Genomic DNA, 22,934 nt, shown 5'->3' on the forward strand with positions numbered 1-22,934 from the left:
CAGACTTAATACAGAAAATTTGGGAAATACAAAAAGTGTAAGTAAGAAATAAAGTAATTCACAATTTGACCACTTAACCATAATCAATGATAATATTTTGGTGTCTACCCAATGTACATACATGTTTTGTTTCATGGGAATTAAAGTATATATATATCTACATTTGTGCTTCCTAAATATAAAAAGTTTCTATTCCATGAAATAATTATTTGAGATCATAATGGTTAATGGCTGCTTTAAGATGTTATTAATGTACCATATATTACCTATACATGTCCCTATTCGTAAGAATTTTGTTTTTTTCAGATTCTCAGTATGTAGGGTAAACCTCTTCTTAGATACATATCTTTGTTCATACTTGGGTGCATAACTACTTAGAATATGTTTATAAGAACAAAGTCACTCAAAGAGTTGTGAGCACCTTAACAAAACATGTATCTTTAAAATATAGCATCAAGAAAAATTAACTTTTGGTGAGCAGTTAGTATGTGTCAGAATTATGGTAAGTCCTTTATATATATTATTTTATTTATACTTAACCATAGTCCTATGACACTGAGAGTATTAATATCTCCATTTTAAAAGAAAACTGAATTACAGAGCGATTTATTACCCAACTCAGTATCACACAGCTGGTAAGAGATGGAGCCAGGGTGCAGACCAGGGCAAGCGGGCTCCCACAGCAGCACTCTCCAAGCAGGAACAATGCTTGCATATTTAAAATAAGAATATTCACTTCCAGTATTGGAAAAACAGCTATACATAATAATTCCTTTTCTCCCTTCTCTAAACAAATGAAATTATCATCATTAACCATTCATTAAATAAAAGAGTTTTTCATTTCCTGAGTCTGGGAATTTGGTTAAAAAATAGTGCTTAGTCATAAACTTGTTCATACTGGAGAGATCCTGTTGCCTTGACGGCATGTAGCACGTGACTTCTGTGACGGAAAATGAAAAAAAGAAAAAGCGCTTTAGCAGGATTTCATGCCCTTGAATAGTCAGGAAGGAAAAACAATTGGGACAAAGTTAGATGTGATTGTTTGGAAATGAGCAGGGCAGGTCCAATAGGTCAATACCTAACTATGAAAAGCCAGGATTGACAGGAGTTGGAAGGGCAGCCCGGGGGACAGCAGCTCCGTCTTTGGTGACCGTCTTTGGTGACATTGTGTCACAAACAGCGAGGACTGCCTGCTTGTTGCTGTTTTCCACCCCGAGCCCATACCTTCTGCTGACCATTTTGATGGCCATGAATCCTCCTGTGAGGGAACTGTCTGCCTCACTGTCTCACGAAGCACACTCCATTTTTTTTCCTGTTAATGAAAAACATAGTAATATAATTTTAAACATGCTGAACTAGAAGCTGTTTAAGTCTGAATTTCTAGTCCTATATCTTCTATTTACCAAGAGATGGTAGGTAAGTTATACACATTCTCTATAATCCAGTTTTCTTAGCTGTAAAAATAGAAATAATCATTATGTTGTCTTCCTTATCAGAAGTGTATGTGAAACTAAATGTATGTGCTGTTTTTTTAAAGTTAAGTTGATAATGATTATTCTTCCCGAATATCCTGATTTAGGTGAATAATAAGCCAGGAAATAGGAAGTACTGGATAAATCTTACTTTAGGGGAGGAAATATAGTGTGTGGGAAAGGACACGGGTGCAATAACGTGCCCTAGACTGGAATCCCTCCACTGTTACATGACTGTGTGCCTCTGCAAGTTACCTGATCCTGGACTTCAGTTCCTCATCAGCAGAGAAGGACTGCAGCACTTCCTTCATTGATTTGAGGTGGACAGGAAAGTGCATGTACTGTGCTTAAAGTAGTTCTTGACATGTACTATGAGAGCAATATAAGTTTCATCCTTTTTCTTATGGTGGTTCATGTTTTGAAATAGGTACTGGAGAGAGGAAAAAAAATGGAAAGATTACTGTTCTCCACAAAAATCAAAGAGATTTGTTGAGATCCTGTTATGTGTCTATTTATATTTCTGGCCTGGTCTTAATATCCCAAATGTGAGTCTTGGTCCCATAACTCTAGAAAAGCTACTTTAACAGTGAGATATTGTTGTTTGTCAGAAGCCAGGATTTGGATGTGTGTATGTAGAGGGGAGGGGATGCTAGAGAAAACCAAATACAGGTAATATCTAATTTTAGAACAGGAAGTATTTCAGTGGAGATGAGGGGCTAAGACAATAGGAACAGGGGTCTAGAGCCCATGACCGCAATTAGTACCCGTTCATATGGGTTTTGCGTTATTAAGCTATTTTGCTAGGTGGGTGAAGTATGAAACCAGGGAACATTTGTATATCTTCAAAATACTGTCTTTTCACTGAGAACTGTTTAGAAATCAACTTCTTTTTTTTTTAAGTTGATCATGCTTCCTGTTTTCAGGAATGCTATTCTGATTCAGGTGAATAATAATAAGCCAGTTCTGGGTAAGGGGAGGGGGAAAGGGAGGAGGGAGGGGCTGGAAAGAGAGAAGAGAGGAGCAAGGGGTCAGAGAGGAGGCAGTGCAGGGGAAGGGAAGGGGAGAAAAGTAAAGCAGAGGGACACATTAACGGAAAGAAAGAATGGGCAAGGATCTCAGAGAGACACTGTACTGCAAGACTGCAATGGGGTTTTAAGAGATGAACTCTATTTTGACATCACTTCTAAAAGGCTAAAGAAATAAATAGAGGAAATGCAATGAAATATGGCAGATAATAAAATACTGAAGGTAAAGGGAGAAATTTGTGCTTCAGATGATGATAACTTTACAATGAGACAGGGGAGAGCAGATCAGCCACATACAGGTAGTGAGATGGAATGTTGTCAGTTTCATTTTAGCATAAATTCCATAAGTTTTCTGTTTTATAAATCAATGAACGTTTTGTTTAGTTCATATTATGGCAGAAGAAATAAAGCTGTAGCTTCTGCTTTATAATATGCAATTGATGATTTCTCTCATAGATAGTAACATATTTGCTAAGAGAGAACATACAAACTAGAACCACTCCCTTCTCCATCTGCATGTAATAATATCTTATCCATTTATGAATATTATGTCATTGGGGCAGCTGATGGGGAGGCAACCCTCACCCATCCAGGCAGAGAGAATAGATGTCAATTGCTTCTGGAATTAAGATTCCCTAACTATGCTGTGAAATGAGAACAGGAAATAAAATGTGGCCAGTACTAAGTTTAAGGAAAACACTTTATTGAAATCCAAATTTTCCCTTAATGGAAGAGACTCTCCCTATACACTTGCTTTCTCCTGGGCCATTCTACTACCCAGCAGAGATTTTCTGATGGACATGGTAGTTCATTCTGCTTCTGTGGACAAAATTGAGTTACGAAAATGAAGACAACTGATGGGGCAAAATGCTGCTCTTGTGGCAAGAAATAACAGGAAAATGATTGGTCATCATGAAATAATTTCAAGAAAAGGAAGCCTTTTGGGTTTCAGGCTTTCGTCTTCATTTGTCCCAGATGGCAAAGAAGTGTGGGAAGATGTGGACATGCAAGAGTAAGAAATGTAAATAAAATGTACAAAGTCTACTAGAGTCTTAAAATCTCTAGTAGAAATGTCTAAAGCTCACCTATATCTGATTCTTTTCCCCTTTCTTCACTCATTATACTTCTCTTTTCCCTGCCAATTAAGTGAGGCCACAGTTTTAGCCAATGAAGTATGCCTGAAAGTAACACAGATCATTTCAGTTTGAGGCAATGAAAGCCTTGTACAGACCCTGCAGTGTTCTTTGCCAAAGTTTTCCCTGGAGTGTCACTCAACCCACATGAAAATTATAAGCATAACTTAAATGTTAATTGTATTAGGTTGCTATGATTGTGGAGGCCTTTTTGTTATTGAAGCAGAACCTGTCCAGACTCCTACTAAGGTTTAGGTCATAATCCCTAAGCATCTGGTAGACTGTCAATCTTCACTAATCATAGTTTTTATGGTAGTTGAGTTTCTGAAGCCTTTTAAATTTGGATAAGACTTTATGCATTAACTGATGAATGGAAAGCAGTCTACGTTTGTTCTGCCATGATGTACTTAGTGCAGGAGAACAATCCATTGTTTTTCCAGATTACAAAGGTTGTTAAGAACATACATCCTCAGTATAGCAGCATTCACATTATAGTTCTTTCTCAGATATTGTTGGAGACTACTTGAAGATTTAACTTTAAGTTCCTTCAATCCTTCTTCCAAAGAATCAAGCTGTAAATATCAGGTGAACCTTATGGCATTGCCAACATTTTATCAGTGTTGATTGACGAAAGGTACCACCTAATATTTTCTTTATTTTCAAATATAAGTTATTTTATTTTATTAAGACAGGTCAGATTCCTTCTTAACAATCATAAACATTCTCTCTGCTAAAGGGAGACTTGTGAGGGTTTTAAAAGATTAGGGATTCAGATACATAAATTAGAGTCCTGTACTTGGACTCTTTCTCTTGTCTATCTGTGGAAAATCACATTGGGGCTTTTATATGCTTATACAACTTTAAAGTGTATCAGGAGCAGAAATCAACTTATAATATTCAATAACAAGAAGTGTATGGAAATTACATCTAAAATTATTGAAGCTGTGTTTTTCATTTCTCACTAAAAAAAGACTTACAGATTAGTACTAGGTGAATGCCATTCTAAATCACTTGATTTATAAACCTGCTACTTAGTAAAATTCTAATTTATATGCAGAAATTTATTTATTTCTTAGGGAATAAATATTATTATGATTCAGGACACTGAAATTAGCTCATTAATTGGAATCGTTCAGTAAATCCTTTCTAAGTGAATAATCACAGAAGTGATTTTCTATAAATAATTTTGGCCCTAAGGATCTTTAAAATACTTGTTAACCAACAAAATCTTGAAGACTGACTAAAGAAAAACCTCCAGTAGAAAGCATTAATTAAACAATAACCAGTCTGATTATATCACCAACGCTCAGGACTTCCTAGAATAAAGAATTATAGTGATTCTCCATTCTAAGCACTTTGACAGACATTGCTTGAGTGCTTACTACCAGCCAGGCACCATGAAAATCTTCAGGGGGATCATGGGTGAATAAAAACTTCATTCAACTCAAGTCAACCCAAGACAAGTTAGACACGTAAGCGCATAAACATAGTATGTTGCAGTAAGTGCTACTATACAGATAATGCTCAAGGATACTGGGCGCACATGTGGGGAGTGAATAATTATGCCTGGGGAAAGATACAATGAGTTATGTTTTTCTCTATCTTGAATACTGCGTAGGAGTCCCTAAGTGCACTCAAGAGGCAGCAGATAGGAGGAGGAGAATACAAGGGTGGTGACGTGGGGGCTAAGTTTGCTTTATGAGTTCAGTGATTTATTCATATTGTTGCTGGATGTGGCTGAAAGGTGAGGTGCATGGTAGGAGAAAAATGACTGAAGATTAGTTTAGAAATATCACTTGTGTTGGGCCCTACAGAGTTGAAAATCACAGGAGAAATAATTTGAAATTTAGCTGAAGGTGCCAGAGACTCTTTGAAAGATCCAGAGTAGGGAAATAAAAACATCAGATTTGGGAAGGAAACAATCTTTGCTGGGTGGCTGGTGAGATGAATTAAAGGTGTGATTTGTTCCCCAGATCCATTCTTACTCTATTGATATCTTATTCCCTCACCTCCACCCCTGATATTACTCCCTTAATCCATCCATGTGCCTCCACCCCACACACATCCACACACATCTACCAACACCCAGCCTGACTCCTGCCTTGTTATCTTTGGCCCCCAAACTCCCCTCACCTCCAGAGCCCCTCCTCTATCTTTCCAAACCATGACAACTCTGCAGGATTTAGTCTACTTTCTACTTCCAGGAAAAAAAAGAAAAACAGACAAACACACACAAAAAACCAGAGTCACAGAAATCTACTGGAAGAATGGATTTATATTATAAATAATTTAAATCTGATACTCTTAAAGCATAAAGAACTACGTCAGAATTACTGCACTGATTTGCTCTATTCCTGATGGCAGAGGAAACAAAGATGGCATAAAGAATAATTACAAGCAGGGATACAATGACATGGAAATGTTAATTGTGTATCCAGGAGCAGCCGCCAGGCTCTCCTTACCTTGTAGAGAAAAATGTAAAAGCTGACAGTCAAATGGCTGCCTGCTGAGTAAAAGCATAGAGCTTGGGAAGACTCAACATGAACCAGAGCAAAGTACATTTTGAAGCCCATTAAGCCTTAGGAAGACTATAAATAAGAAAGTCTTAAGATGAATCCAAAGTGGTTAATGAGGCCAAATGTCTCGATTGACCTCAAATGGCTGCTCCAGAGGGTCTGATGGCTTACTGACTGAGAACAGAAGCCTGTCAGCAGGAATGCTGAAATGATTCTACCTGTGTTTCTTTAACATGAAGTCATCAGGACCCAAGTGTTTGGTTCTCTGGGAAATCCAAGAATATGTCTATGCCCCATCACTCATTATTCACTGACATTTACATTCCTGATCCTGGCTCACTTATTGTTCTCTTCAGGACCAAAATATTTACTTCTTCAATATACCAGAGCATATATAAATTGATCATATTTCAGGTGTTTTTGCCAAAACAAGTGGAAATGCAATCTTATTGTGAGGAAAATGATTTAAAAAAAAGATACATCAAAATAAAGGGCTGTCAGGATTCAAGCCTTTTGAATTCTGAGCTGATTGCATGGAGTCAAATATACGCATTACTAACATCTTTCATATGAGTAATAATAGCTAATATTTTTGGAAACCTCTCATGTGCTACAACTAAATGATTTACATTTTAAATTCCATGTTATTTAATTTTCATATGATTCTCTATAGTTGGAGAAACTTATAGTACCTTCTCCAAGGGCTGTTATGAAGGTTAGGTGAAACCTAAGTCTGATAGGACCATGCCTAACACAAAGTTACTATTAATGAGTATGAGTTGTTATTAGAGATGTGCTCATTTCTATTTTCCAGACATAACAGGAGAGGTGCCTGCCATCAGAACTCTCATGGTTTGGAAGGGAACACAGACATGTACCAGTACATAAACAAGTACATTGAACAGCAATGGAAACACATTCAGTGCAAAATGGTACTATGAAGGAGGACTGGTTAGCCAACAGTAAAGCTAAGTTAAGATATCTGTGAAATACTTTGAACAGTACCTGCTAGATAGCAGTAACATCATAAATGTGAGCAGGGTGGTTTAACTGTTATAAGAGAGGAGAAGATCAAAGAAGGCTTCTTGGGAAGATGCTCGAGTGAGCATTGGGTCAAGGGTGATGGACTGATGAGATAGGGAAGGACTATGAGCCCAGGAAACTACACATGCGTGGTCCTTTTGAAAGCAGCAAGTCTCCTGGTTGGGCTGGACTCAGCTATAGGGCTGGAGAGCTCTGCAGGGACAGACAGTCCTGTATGCCACCAAAAAGAGACAGAATTCAACTGTAGGACAAGGAGGACGGATGGTCATCAACAGTTTTATAAGTGGGAGAAGTGACAGAAATATTCCTTTGGAGAATATACTGGAGATAGAATATTCAGAGGCAAGGAGTTACACAGGGAAGGGTGGCTAGCCAACAGAAGCATTTTTCCCCATCTCTTATAGCATCTCTCTACCACAGGTTCCCAAGGCTTTCGAGACCAAGAGTACCTACTTGCTTTGTATTAAGCAGAACTGAGTTTGAACTCTATGAGAAAATCATGAGGCCATTTTCTTTCAATGATTCCTTTCCTTCTTTCCGACTGTAGTGCAGTTTCTATAATTTATTTATCCCAAGGTACACTTGCACAATGCGTCTGCTTCATCATTATTTTATTATTTTTTCTTGCTTTAAAATTGCATGAGCCACTAAGAAGCAGAGAAGATCAGCAGGGAAAACAGCTGGGCTCTTGCTAGTTGTTGGTGTGGTTAAGTTTCAGGTGGTCTCTACCTATTTAGTCATCTATATTGTTTTGCTCATTCATCTTTGATATTCCTTTACTCATTTACCTTTCAATATTCAATGGCAAGAACTTCTAATTTCTTAGATGACCTTCCTTCCCCATCCCCTATATTCATTTTCCTAAACCCACTAGTAAGCTATACCCTTGAAGAAAAATCCTGCAAATATTCTAATTCCTAATTATAGCACTCAGGGCCCTTTAGAATCTGCCTCAAATCTATTTCCTTGGTACTTCCTACAAATTCTATGTAGTTAATCTGTTTCTGGAATGATTTGCTGTGTATCTTTGCTAGATTTTGTCTCATGCCTCCCACCCTCACCCCTCTTTCTTCTCTCTCATGCCAGATACAGATTTCATCCCACCTCCTCTACGGAACACCTCCTGCCCTCTCAAGTTCTTCTAGAACTTTTATCAAGACCACGGTATCTTTCTCCATGAATTGCTTAGAAGATGTACTTGGAATATATTGAAAACTTTTATTAACATTGTCTTTGGCTTATAGAGTGTCATATATAATGGGAGTATTAAAACTAAAGGACAGAAAAAAACAGTAATATTGACTAAACATTATTGTTTCCTCTGCTCTATCAATGGGAATCCATTATTGGCTTACTTCTAGAGCTCAGTCTTGAAATTTGGCAATGGAAGGGAAAGTATCGATTTAAAGATACATCCCCCTAAAGCGTCAACTGGCATTATATAAACTTGCCTCTCGGTTCAAATTTAACTATTTTTCAAAAATAGGAAATGATATAAAAATACATGTTAAATTGACTTAATTTGGAATCATGCAGCCATCACTTTTAGGAGAAATTAAAATGTGAACTATTCATGGTGATACAATAAAGACTTATAATTTATTTGCTTGGCTGGAGAATGGTTACATTATCCATTATCCTTGAGGTAACGTGCTGCTTCCTCAATCCTTCTGCTTTAAGCTCTGTATCTGAATTTATTAAAATGTTTCCTTCTATCTAAATATAATAGGATTACCCACCTATGGGGAGCTAATGATACTTTATTGCTGGGTGAGATCTCTAACTTGATACTTTAAACAGTGGACACAGGGGCATTCTGAATGCATGTCCACGAGTGATTTTGTAGGAAGCATCCTTTTTACAAAGCTGTGAACTCAATTCCAGAGCATGCAGATAAATTGTACCTCAGTGCTCTTGCCCATAAGCCAGCATTTTCCTCAATACCAGTTTGCCTGTGCACAGTTTAAGAAAAGTAAAGCAGGCAAGAAAGTTAGTTTTCTAGCTCAATCTCTTAAACAGCTTTGGACTAAAATAATTCGACTTCATTATTTTCTGAGAGCATAACAATTTCCCTACAAAAATACAACTATTAATTATAAAAACTCCATATGAGCACAAATATTTCAATAGGACGGGATGGACAACTTAAACGAGTCTGCAGTGTCTTTTTTCACTGTAAGGGCAGGTAGGATGGTAGGTTGGATCAGCTAGTTACAGTTTTTCAACTTACGCATCTTTGCTAAAAATCTCATCTAAGTCTCCTTAACAATCTCTTTAATATTAGTTTAAAGACACCAGCTTACTTTGCATCAATAGAAATACAATAATAAAAACAATACTGATAAAAATAATGACTTCTTTATTTTTAACTTTTTAATTTGAAATAATTTTAGATTTATAGATGAGTTGCAAAGATAGTAGAGTGTTCTCATATAACCTTCATCAGTCTTCCTTTAATGTTGTGTCTTACACAACCATGGTATGTTTATCAAAACTAAGAAATTAACATTGATACAATACCATTAGCTGAACTGAAGACTTTATTGGATTTCTCCAGTTTTTCCATGACTGTCCTTTGTCTGTTCCAGTATTCAATCCAGGATACCACACCATAATTATCATGTCTCCTTCATCTCTTCCAGTATGTCACAGTTTCTTTATTATTATTATTGTTATTTTTTATTATCAAATGTACATCACAGTGGTTCAACAGTTCCTTGCCCCCTCCCTCTCTCACCCACTGACTTCCCTCCCAAAAGCAGAACAAAAAGGCATCCTATAGTATGAGAGAATATATTCATAACAACACATCCAATAAGGGGTTAACATCCAAAATACATAAAGAACTCATACACCTCAACACCCAAAAAACAAATAACCCGATCAAAAAACGGGTGGAGGACCTGAACAGACACTTCTCCAAAGAAGAAATTCAGATGGCCAACAGGCACATGAAAAGATGCTCCACATTGCTAATCATCAGAGAAATGCAAATTAAAACCACAATGAGATATCACCTCATACCAGTTAGGATGGCCACTATCCAAAAGACAAGAAACAACAAATGCTGGTGAGGATGTGGAGAAATCGGAACCCTCCTACACTGCTGGTGGGACTGCAAATTGGTGCTACCACTGTGGAAAGACTTATGGAGGTTCCTCAAAAAACTAAAAATACAATTTGACTCAGTAATTGCACTCCTGGGAATTTATCTGAAGAGAACAAAATCCCTGACAATGATATTTTTATTGAATGTTATTAATATATTAAGTATTATAGTCAGCAATTTTTATCCATTATTAATTTTTTTATTTCATGAAACTTATAAAAAATTTGTGATTGTGATCAAGGCGAAAAAAGAGAAGGAGGGGGAGGGAAAGATAGAGAAAGGAGGAAAAGAGGAAGGGAGAAAAATAAAATTAAAACACAGTCTGCACCTGTACAGAGACAACTTGTTGGGAGAGGGAGTGTGGTGAATATCTATCAAATTATGCCCATAGCATCCTTGGCCAAGACTTTTAGTCTTGCCCTATTCAAGAAACTGAAACTAGAAATTACAGTTTATATGTAAAGATTATATATATGGGAGTGATTTTTGTAAGAAATTCAATTAGCGGGCCATTACTCAAGAAAAGCCATATATCTACATCAAAAGTTTGACAAATCCATATGTTTAAGATTAATGTAACATATTAAGAGAGGTATGAATTTTCAGGACTTTTTTTTTCTGATTATCATACTTTAAAAAACAATCAATTCATCAGCAATCCTCATCCATAAAGAAGCTATCTCTGCTAAATCATACAAGGACATTCAACTATTAGGCACAAACATTATAATTTTCCCTAAACAGGGTGACCCCAAACATCAAGACATCTCTTCACTAGATAAATATAAAAATATACCCTATCTATCAATTTCTCTCTAAATGAACAGTGTGTGATGTTCACAAACACAATGGGAGCTCCAAAAAGCAGGAAATAAATGTGGGCATGCGACAAGGATTGTGATGACTGTCATGCTTAGTTTCTAACCTACCTGTGCCTGAAAAACAGTAAGTGGTGAGAGGATATGGTGTTTCAAAGAGAAGAGTATTTCAAAGTTGTTTTGTTTCCCTCCTACTCTAGTGACCTTTCTAAACCTTTTGTTCTCCAAATTTTCTTCTGAATCCATGGCTTTCATCACCCTTGAGAGCTATCAATGCCTTTAAAACCCCTCATTTTCTTTCCCTGCATTCTATTCAGCAAGGGGTCACTGAGAGCCTAGGGCACACCAGAGCCTGCACAGGGTGCTGGGGAAAGAAATAGTGGGGATCTGGAATCTATTCTGAGGAGCTTCACAAGCACTAGTGAATTACAAGAGATGCAAACGGTGGGGACAGTTCTCCAGAAGAAGGGGGATTGTAAATCACTAAATATTTATTTTGTGCCTGCTATGGGCTAGGGAGCATCCCAGACACTCTTATCAGCCACGGAGGAGAACATCTCCCATTGATTCACTCAGATTACATTAGTTATTAAGTTTACTTAGGAACGTATCATTCAATAGCAAGGAAACCAAGAGTAACTCCTTCATTTTAGAATGTGTCACATTTATTGACAAGTGATAAAGACATTATTGGTTGATTTCAAGAGAATATTCTGTCCTAGAAAAGTAAAATAGAGCACTGGTGTTATGCTAATCTCAGCTGAAGTTTGCACCAGCTCTCAGTAAAAATACTGGCCTAAGATTTCTATTATATTGAAGTGGGAAAGGTTTCCATATCTCATGCCTTTTCTGTCAAGATAGGAGCAGAGGGTAATACTAAAGACCTGGCCTCTCGCTCCAGCCAACCTGGGTTCAAACTCTAGCCTCAGAAGTGATTAGCTGTGCGGCTTTGCTCAAAGTATTTATTCCTAGCACCTACCTCATACAGTGTTAGTGAAAATTATCGAGTGTTAATATAGGTTAAAGGGCTTCAACTAGCTCTGTTTAGTACTTGGTAAGTCCCAGTTAGCTTCAGTATTATTAGTTACATGGATAATGTCTTTCATTGGTTCTTTTTCTGCTTGGACCAAGCAGGACACTGATAACCATGTAGTTTAATATAGTCCCATTTGTTCATTTTTGCTGTTGTTTTCCTTGCCCGGGGAGATATGTTCAAGAAGAGGTCACTCATGTTTATGTCTAAGAGGTTTTTGCCTATGTTTTCTTCCAAGAGTTTAATGGTTTGGTGACTTACATTCAGGTCTTTGATCCATTTTGAGTTTACTTTTGTATATGGGGTTAGACAATGGTCCAGTTTCATTCTCCTACATGTAGCTGTCCAGTTTTGCCAGCACAATCTGTTGAAGAGACTGTCATTTCGCCATTGTATGTCCATGGCTCCTTTATCAAATATTAATTGACCATATATGTCTGGGTTAATATCTGGATTGTCTAGTCTGTTCCATTGGTCTGTGGCTCTGTTCTTGTGCCAGTACCAAATTGTCTTGATTACTATGAATTTATAATAGAGCTTGAAGTTGGGGAGTGAGATCCCCCCTACTTTATTCTTCTTTCTCAGGATTGCTTTGGCTATTCGGGGTCTTTGGTGGTTCCATATGAATTTTTGAATTACTTGTTCCAGTTCATTGAAGAATGTTGCTGGTAGTTTCATAGGGATTGCATCAAATCTGTATATTGCTTTGGGCAGGATGGCCATTTTGACGATATTAATTCTTCCTAGCCATGAAGAATTGAAATGAAGAACGCATGCCATGAGCATGGGATGCGTTTCCATCTGTTAGTGTCCCCTTTAATTTCTTTTAAGAGTGACTTGTAGTTTTCAGAATATAAGTCTTTCACTTCTTTGGTTAGGTTTATTCCTAGGTATTTTATTTTTTTTGATGCAGTTGTGAATGGAGTTGTTTTCCTGATTTCTCTTTCTGTTGGTTCATTGTTGGTGTATAGGAAAGCCACAGATTTCTGTGTGTTGATTTTGTATCCTGCAACTTTGCTGTATTCTGATATCAGTTCTAGTAGTTCTGGGGTGGAGTCTTTAGGGTTTTTTATGTACAGTATCATGTCATCTGCAAATAGTGACAGTTTAACTTCTTCTTTGCCAATCTGGATTCCTTGTATTTTTTTGTTTTGTCTGATTGCCATGGCTAGGACCTCCAGTACTATGTTAAATAACAGTGGGGAGAGTGGGCATCCCTGTCTGCTTCCCGATCTCAGCGGAAATGCTTTCAGCTTCTCGCTATTCAATATAATGTTGGCTGTGGGTTTTTCATAGATGGCCTTTATTATGTTGAGGTACTTGCCCTCTATTCCCATTTTGCTGAGAGTTTTTATCATGAATGGATGTTGAACTTGGTCAAATGCTTTTTCAGCATCTATGGAGATGATCATGTGGTTTTTGTCTTTCTTTTTGTTGATGTGGTGGATGATATTGATGGACTTTCGAATGTTGTGCCATCCTTGCATCCCTGGGATGAATCCCACTTGGTCATGGTGTACGATGGTTTTGATGTATTTTTGAATTCGGTTTGCTAAAATTTTGTTGAGTATTTTTGCGTCTACGTTCATCAGGGATATTGGTCTGTAGTTTTCTTTTTTGGTGGTGTCTTTGCCTGGTTTTGGTATTAGGGTGATGTTAGCTTCATAGAATGAGTTTGGGAGTATCCCCTCCTCTTCTATTTCTTGGAAAACTTTAAGGAGAATGGGTATTATGTCTTCCCTGTATGTCTGATAAAATCCCAAGGTAAATCCATCTGGCCCGGGGGTTTTGTTCTTTGGTAGTTTTTTGATTACCGCTTCAATTTCGTTGCTGGTAATTGGTCTGTTTAGATTTTCTGTTTCTTTTTGGGTCAGTCTTGGAAGGTTGTATTTTTCTAGGAAGTTGTCCATTTCTCCTAGGTTTCCCAGCTTGTTAGCATATAGGTTTTCATAGTAGTCTCTAATAATTCTTTGTATTTCTACGGGGTCCGTCGTGATTTTTCCTTTCTTGTTTCTGATACTGTTGATTTGTGTTGACTCTCTTTTCCTCTTAATAAGTCTGGCTAGAGGCTTATCTATTTTGTTTATTTTCTTGAAGAACCACCTCTTGGTTTCATTGATTTTTGCTATTGTTTTATTCTTCTCAATTTTATTTATTTCTTCTCTGATCTTTATTATGTCCCTCCTTCTGCTGACCTTAGGCCTCATTTATTCTTCTTTTTCCAATTTCGATAGTTGTGACATTAGACCGTTCATTTGGGATTGCTCTTCCTTTTTTAAATATGCTTGGATTGCTACATACTTTCCTCTTAAGACTGCTTTTGCTGTGTCCCACAGAAGTTGGGGCTTAGTGTTGTTGTTGTCATTTGTTTCCATATATTGCTGGATCTCCATTTTGATTTGGTCATTGATCCATTGATTATTTAGGAGCGTGTTGTTTAGCCTCCATGTGTTTGTGAGCCTTTTTGCTTTCTTTGAACAGTTTATTTCTAGTTTAATGCCTTTGTGGTCTGAAAAGTTGGTTGGTAGGGTTTCAATCTTTTGGAATTTACTGAGGCTCTTTTTGTGTCCTAGTATGTGGTCTATTCTGGAGAATGTTCCATGTGCACTTGAGAAGAATGTGTATCCTGTTGCTTTTGGATGTAGAGTTCTGTAGATGTCTATTAGGTCCATCTGTTCTAGTGTGTTGTTCAGTGCCTCTGTGTCCTTACTTATTTTCTGTCTGGTGGATCTGTCCTTTGGAGTGAGTGGTGTGTTGAAGTCTCCTAGAATGAACGCATTGCATTCTATTTACTCCTTTAGTTCTGTTAATATTTGTTTCAGGTATGTTGGTGCTCCTGTATTGGGTGCATATATATTTATAATGGTTACATCCTCTTGATGGACTGAGCCCTTTATCATTATGTAGTGTCCTTCTTTGTCTTTTGTTACTTTCTTTATTTTGAAGTCTGTTTTGTCTGATACCAGAATTGCAACACCTGCTTTCTTCTCTCTGTTGTTTGCTTGAAATATCTCTTTCCATCCCTTGACTTTAAGTCTGTGCGTGTCTTTGCGTTTGAGGTGAGTCTCTTGTAAGCAGCATATGGATGGATCTTGCTTTTTTATCCATTCTATTACTCTGTGTCTTTTGATTGGTGCATTCAGTCCATTTACATTTAGGGTGATTATTGAAAGGTATGAATTTATTGCCATTGCAGGCTTTAAGTTTGTGGTTACCAAAGGTTTAGAGTGAGCTTCTTTACTATCTTACTGTCTAAGTTAACTCGCTTGTTGAGCTATTATAAACACAGTCTGATGATTCTTTATTTCTCTCCCTTCTTATTCCTCCTCCTCCCTTCTTCATATGTTAGGTGTTTTGTTGTGTGCTCTTTTTAGGAGTGCTCCCATCTAGAGCAGTCCCTGTAGGATGCCCTGTAGAGGTGGTTTGTGGGAGGTAAATTCCCTCAACTTTTGCTTGTCTGGGAATTGTTTAATCCCTCCTTCATATTTAAATGATATTCGTGCTGGATACAGTAGTCTTGGTTCGAGGCCCTTCTGTTTCATTGCATTAAGTATATCATGCCATTCTCTTCTGGCCTGTAGGGTTTCTGTTGAGAAGTCTGATGATAGCCTGATGGGTTTTCCTTTGTAGGTAACCCTTTTTTTCTCTCTGGCTGCCTGTAATACTTTGTCCTTGTCTTTGATCTTTTCCATTTTAATTATTATGTGTCTTGGTGTTGCCCTCCTTGGATCCCTTGTCATGGGAGTTCTGTGTACCTCTGTGGTCTGAGAGGCCATTTCTTCCCCTAGTTTGGGGAAGTTTTCAGCAATTATTTTTTCAAAGACATTTTCTATCCCCTTTTCTCTCTCTACTTCTTCTGGAATACCTATAATTCTTATATTGTTCCTTTTAGATTGGTCACTCAGCTCTCTTAAAATTCTTTCATTCCTGGAGATCCTTTTATCTCTCTCTGCATCAGCTTCTCTGTGTTCCTGTTCTCTGTTTTCTAGTCCATTAATGGTCTCTTGCATCTCGTCCATTCTGTTTTGAAGTCCTTCCAGAGCTTGTTTTATTTCTGAATTCTCCTTCCTTAGTTCTTGCATATTTCTCTGCAAGTCCATCAGCATGGTTATGACTTTTGTTTTGAATTCTTTTTCAGGAAGACTGGCTAAATCTATCTCCCCAGATTCCTTCTCAGGGGAAGATGTAGCAGATGCCGAAGCTGTCTGGGTTAGTCTTGTCTGGATCATATTTTTTTGCCTTTTCATGTTGACAGGTGCTATTGACTGTCAGCTGGGAGGGCCAAAATTTTCACTTGCTACTGGCCTTTCTTTACTGGGACAATTGCGACCCCTAGTGGCTTGTGTTGGGTAATTGCGTGTAGAGTGGGTCTTTGTGTCTTGCCTGGCCGGGAGGGAGAAATTTCCCTTTCTGTGGGCGGAATTTGTCTCAGGCTGCTTCTCTGCTTTCGCAGCGCCTGGAGGGGTAATGGATGGGGGTGCTGCTTGACTGTTTACCTCCGTGAGGGGTCTCAGAGCTGTTGCCCAGGGGGTTAGTGCGCCCAGTTTTCCCTGTAATTTCCAGCTGCTGTACTGTGACCTGGGTTGTTTCCGTCAAGCTGTTAAGTCCCTGTCCCTTTAAGACTTTCAAAAAGCCCCCGCTTTTCTTTGTCACAGGGGCATCAGCTTCGGCACCCGCTCAGAGGTCTTACTGCCCTGTTCCCCCAGTATCCAGGGCCCTCCACCCACGCACTGTGTCCGTGCTCTGGTGGGGGTGGCTGGGGCTGGGTGTTCAGCAGTCCTGGTCTCCGTCTCCCTCCCGCTCTGCCTATTGTTCTCCTGCTGGGAGCTGGGGGGAGGGGCACTCGGGTCCCGCCGGGCCGGGGCTTGTATCTTACCCCTTTCACCAGTCGCTGGGTTCTCGCTGGTGTAGCTGCAGTCTGGCCACTGTCCTGCATCTTCTGGTCTCTCTTTTAGGGCTAGTTGTGTTTGTTGTATTTTCAAAAGTATATATGTTTTTGGGAGGAGATTCCCACTGTCCTACTCACGCTGCCATGTTGGCTCCGCCTGATAACCATGTAGATGAATATAGTATATTATATGGTCATGTCAACATAGACATTTTCATAGCTCTGAAATAATGCCTCTCTTTTTAAAATAAAATAATGTGGATAAAGTGATTTATAAGCTGAAAGTCATTGCATAATGGAAAGACATTTTTAAGTGGATGAAGACATGTCTCTAGACACAGGCTGCATAGATGAAATCTCAGCTTCACCACTTCCACTGTGGCCTTGGGTGAATTAATGTCTCAATTTCATATACATTAAAACATTAAAAAAATAGTATTCATCTCATGGAGTTTATGTAATGACTAGGGCATTTAACCTGTGTAGTTTTTTTTTTTTTTTGTAGATAATTATTTTTTATTGAAGGGTAGTTGACACACAGTATTACATTAGTTTCAGGTGTACACCACAGTGATTTAACATTTATATACATGATAATTCTAGCTACCAGCTATCACCATACAAAGTTGTTACAATATTTTGACTATATTCCTTATGCTATAAATTACATCCTGGTTACTTATTTATTTTACAATTGGAAGTGTGTACTTTTTTTTTTTTTTGAGAGGGCATCTCTCATATTTATTGATCAAATGGTTGTTAAAAACAATAAAATTCTGTATAGGGGAATCAATGCTCAATGCACAATCATTAATCCACCCCAAGCCTAATTTTCATCAGTCTCTAATCTTCTGAAGCATAACGAACAGGTTCTTACATGGAGAACAAATTCTTACATAGTGAATAAGTTACATGGTGAACAGTACATGGGCAGTCATCACAGAAACTTTCGGTTTTGCTCATGCATTTTGAACTATAAACAATCAGTTCAAATATGAATATTCATTTGATTTTTATACTTGATTTATATGTGGATATCACATTTCTCTCTTTATTATTATTATTTTTAATAAAATGCTGAAGTGGTAGGTAGATACAAGATAAAGGTGGAAAACATAGTTTAGTGTTGTAAGAGAGCAAATGTAGATGATCAGGTGTGTGCCTGTAGACTATGTGTTAATCCAAGCTAGACAAGGGCAATAAAACATCCACGGATGCAGAAGATTTCTCTCAGAACATAACCTGTGCAGTTTTGAAGGGCTTTGCTTTGAAGGGCTCAGAACTTGGTCTAATGTTCTGACATCATCATCTTGACATTCCTAATCATTTTCAAACAAGGGGTTCTGAACTTTTATTTGCACCAAGTCTCACAAATTATGAAGCCGTTGTGGCAAGAATCAAATGAGCTAATACACGTAAATGATTCGAATGGTGCCTGGCACATACAAAATGCTATGTGTTTAGTATTATATTATTATGTTTTCCTTACTTATATATTACACATTCTTATATCAAAGTGATTCTACACATTTGATATTTTTCTTTTCACTAGAATAAGAGAAAATATATTTGTGCAGAGTTTAAATAAGTTATTTACCTTAGCATTAAATATGACATATCACCTGCTATGAAATGTTATTTTCATGAAAAATCTGCTTATTTTATAATAGGCTTTGGCTGCAAGTTCTGACCTATGACCACACACCAGTCCAGAGCAAGCTGGGGGTGCAAATGAGGGCAGATTTTGGGAAGAAAATGCTTACTGAGCATCTCCTGCCTATTTGCAAAGTGGCACAGTGGTCATCTCTGCCAATTCTGCAGTTCTCCTGAAAAGTGTCATCACCCCACTTGTACAGATGATGAAACGACAGCTCAAGGCATTCCATACAAACTAGACAGAGCCATAAAAAAAACAGTGTCCAACATTTAAACCTAGGTCATTCTAGCTACAATTCTATATTTCCATTTCTCTCCACCTGATTGGTCAGTATGTGAGTGGCATATTTGTAAGTCCCTCTTTTGATATAGGAATGGGGCTTTAGGTGAAAGGGAGTTGCTTTAAAAACCAATTACTTAAGAACTGGGACTAACCCAGTGTCCAGGAAAGCACATGATGGTGCAGTGGTCTGAAATAGTTTCTGTATTCCTTGACCATTCTTCTGAGAGAAGGACATTCTGACCATGCAGCAGGCACCGGGGTCCATGGTCCAGGAGGGCGTGCTCATGCCAGCATGCGCTGTGAAGAGAGTGATCTCTTACACAAGGACTCTGGAAGTTTCCACTGTTGTTCTATAGTTTTATGCAGTGCTCAGCTCCATAGAGAGACTCATGGAGGAAAACAGAAAGGAAAGAAAATTGTCCATGGGAGAAGTGAAGCCTGAGAAAGAAACAAAAGCGGCTAGTGTCTGCATTTCTTCACCGTTGCATGGAAGATTTGTATGTAAAGGTATTAGTGACAAAAAGTGCTGAGCCAGAAACTGACTCTAAAAAAACACAAAACCAAACAATTCTTAACCACTACCTGCAAGCTCAAATGACAATGATGATGAAGAAATAAAGGAAAGATTAAAAAAACATTTAAAAAGACATCAGCTACCGACCTCCTTGAGCACAAATACTGAAAAATTGGAAGAGTTCAGATAGCTGAGAAGACAAAGAAACCTGATTGAAGCACTCTCTGCCCCAGGATGACCCAGAGGTCAACCAGAGAGCTGACTCTCCCTAAAAGCAACTTCAGACCTCATAAGAAACACTGTTCAAAGGCAGAGTAAAACAATTAGGGGCTTATACTAGAGAATAACAAATGGAAATGGATTTTCATCCTCTTCTGTGGTCCAGGGACATGGCTGTAGGGGGTCTTCTGATGCCCTTCACCTTTAGAGTGACAGAGAGTGCAAACATCCTTACCAGGAAGAGAAAACAGGTCAGTCTTCTGTAAGGCAATCCTGAGAGATGCTCTAGTTTTCTATCAAAGTAGTACTTTGTGTGCTATGATAATTAATCCTCCACCTTGAGACAAATTCATTTGTGTTATTGCATTAATTTTTAAAAAATCAGATAGAAAGGCTAGGGATTTCTCTTCTTGCTTTAAGCAAAATAAAGATATTTTGATGTATACTGTTGAATGAAAACACATCTCCCTAATTCCTATTATGCATATTCTTTCACTCTGAAAGTCTGGCCAACACAACTTTGATGTGGAATTCAAGAAGTTTTCATGTGAATGAACTTACAGATTCATAGAGTTCTGCTATTCATGGAGTTAGACAGGTTACTGCCCAGCTATAGATGCAAAAGATGAACTTGTCTGTTTACAATATTTCAATATATTGTATTCAGAGTGCTACAACTCAGTGGCAAAAACTAACCTTCATCTGAGAGATTTAAGACTTTCCATCAAACACAAAACTGACACCCTACTTGAGTATACTTCCCTCCCTCAGAACTGGCATTCGCAATAAGGTTGTCAATTAGAGAGTTTGTGTCAGGAACCCACCTCTTAGTGGATTCAAATGAGTGGTAGACAATAAAGGGCCATTCACTGCTAAGGGCATGAAGGGGATTATATTCAACTACTCATTAAAAACCTATAGATGGTGATGTGTAAGACATATATAGGTATCATTGAAAAGGCCAATAAAATTAGAAGAGAACTAACAAGAAAGTGATAGGCTAGAAAGGTAGGCCACATAGATCGAGAAGGGTTCTGAATTCCAAGCTAAGGATCCAGAACTTTATCCTAGATAACTGAGAGCCACTGAAATTGTCTGAACAGGAAAGGGGCAAAATGAAAAAAGATACAGTGTGGAAAATTTATGCAGTAATATGTAGAAATAGACTGATAGGCAAGAATGCCAATTAGTTAGATGGTTTTTTATGCTTGACTGATTCAATACTTCAAATTATTCTGTCTTTCTCTTTTCCTGGCATGCATATCTGTCACAGTTGCAATCTGAATAAATCCAACTACCCTTCATTCTCTGGATTTGAGCACAGAGTCCTAATTTATATGTGTTGCCTTGATATTCTATCTGGTTGGCAACCTTTAGTTTGGCCAATTGTGGGGCCACCCTAATGATCACCAGCCACTGTTGAGCCATCTTTTATGTGCCAGTGATCAAATCACATTCTCCTAAATTCCTCTTTTATTTTTAAAATTCCGAAGCTCATTCTTGAGTCCTAGGCTTTTTATTTTCTGGCTCTATATTCTTTCTCTCTAAGCACTTGCATTCATGCTTCCAATTTAAGTGAAAAAGATTCACATGTTTATATTTTCAACGCAGACATGTCCTGCAAGCTCCAGACTAAACTGTCTAGCTGGCATCCTCATGTAGATGTGTCAACGTTATCCAAAACTCAGCCAGTCTGAATGTCAAAGATGGAATCACAGCTGATGCTACCCCCCGCCCCCCATGATCCTACTCCCCAAAACCATGGATTGTCTCTCTGGTGGACAGTGGACTTCACCACCAGCCAGCTGGTTCCTAAGCTGGAAACCAGGGGTCATCCTTGGCCCCTTGCTTTCTTTCACCCTGATCTTTGATCTCTCAGCAATCCCTGCCCCCTTCTAATTCCAAATACCTTCTTAACCTCTTCTCTGGCCAATGCCTTTGAAGTTCAGCTCAGTTTTCACTGCCTCAAAGAAAGTGTCTTAACTTTCCTGTCACTTTGCATATTTTACAAATTCAGAGAATCAGTTTGATTGGCACATGCAATCTATATATACAGAGGGAGAAGGCAGGAAGGAATGCAGGCTAAGGTCCTTTCTGGAAATGCAAATCTGCAAGTATCACTAATATAGGAGATACAGAGGAGAGAATATATAACAAGAAAACAGGAGTTCAGGCCTGAAATTTGATGAACATACCCATTTGATTATGCAACAGAAAAAGAGTTAAGAACAGATTAGGAGAAAGGCATAAAGAAAGTGACCATGTTCATTTAATTAGACCAATCAAAACCCTGCCTCTGGTACATGGATGACAGCATATCTTCAAGTTATTTTTGACTGTTTCTTAATCATTATTACCCAACTGATCTTTGAAGTGATCACACATGTGACATTCGAGTGTCCCCAATGCCAATTTTACCTTTGAACATGTATGTTACTTTAACTGAGTTGCTTCACTAGTCAGTGATCACCTCCTCTACTACCTCCAAAGTGTCATTAACCCTATTTTACAAAGGACAAAATAAGGATGAAAGAAGTTTGTCCCTGTGCTCCAGGTCACACAGCCAGTGAGTGGCTGGGCCAGAATCAGAGCTCAGAACTCAGATCTGTGCAGCCCCAGGGGCAGGCTCGGCATGCTGCATGGCAGAGCGCTCAAAGGATAAGGCGCACCAAGCCACTGCCACCTTCGCCCTCAGTGGTCCTCAGAGTGCTACAGTGACACATTCAGACCAGACCCAAAGTTCTCAAGGCAATTTGCTGATGAATTAAGGGGTCAAGGATGCTTACTCTGGGCAGGTCCTGACAATACCTAGTTCCTATTTTCATAAAAACTGCCCAGAATACTCTGGCTTTTCAGGCCATGTTAAGATACAGCAACCAGTGGGACTGATGCCACCCACGGTGGGGACCCAGCAGAGGTTCATTCTCCTCTAACAGTGGGGCTCACTGAGAGCCATGAAGAGGGAGTTGCAGAAGTCCGGGTGTTGCACATGCTTTGGGGATTCAATGCACTGAACTATGAGAGGTTTGCATGGTGCTGGTGAGGACCTCAGGGAGTGGTGTCCCTGCACTGGCCAGGAGCTGAAATGATGGGAAAGACTGTGTCCCCTGACTCATGGTTACAGTCTCTCTCCACCTAAGAAGGAAATCTGGGACTTTGGCATATCCTCCACAAGAGGTGGATTTCCTGAAGCTTCAGGGCCCATCTCTTCCATGATCCCCTGA

General features: G+C 38.5%; 1 protein-coding gene and 1 long non-coding RNA gene across 6 annotated transcripts in view; one reads left to right on the forward strand and one right to left on the reverse strand.

Annotated features, from left to right (window-relative positions):
* NRG3 (neuregulin 3) overlaps positions 1-22,934 on the reverse strand; it is a 1,067,441-nt gene that overhangs the window by 281,902 nt on the left and 762,605 nt on the right. The gene's annotated exons all lie outside the window — the stretch shown is intronic.
* LOC130684574 (uncharacterized) lies at positions 1,327-20,172 on the forward strand. Of its 2 annotated transcripts, none has more exons than XR_008998895.1 (3): positions 1,327-1,416; positions 4,137-4,264; positions 18,709-20,172. It is a non-coding gene; the product is annotated as an uncharacterized LOC130684574 (long non-coding RNA). The 2 variants fall into 2 exon arrangements; XR_008998896.1 differs by having other exon boundaries at positions 1,327-1,412.

Source organism: Manis pentadactyla, chromosome 8 (assembly GCF_030020395.1).
Source record: "Manis pentadactyla isolate mManPen7 chromosome 8, mManPen7.hap1, whole genome shotgun sequence".
In the NCBI taxonomy this organism is placed as follows: domain Eukaryota; kingdom Metazoa; phylum Chordata; class Mammalia; order Pholidota; family Manidae; genus Manis; species Manis pentadactyla.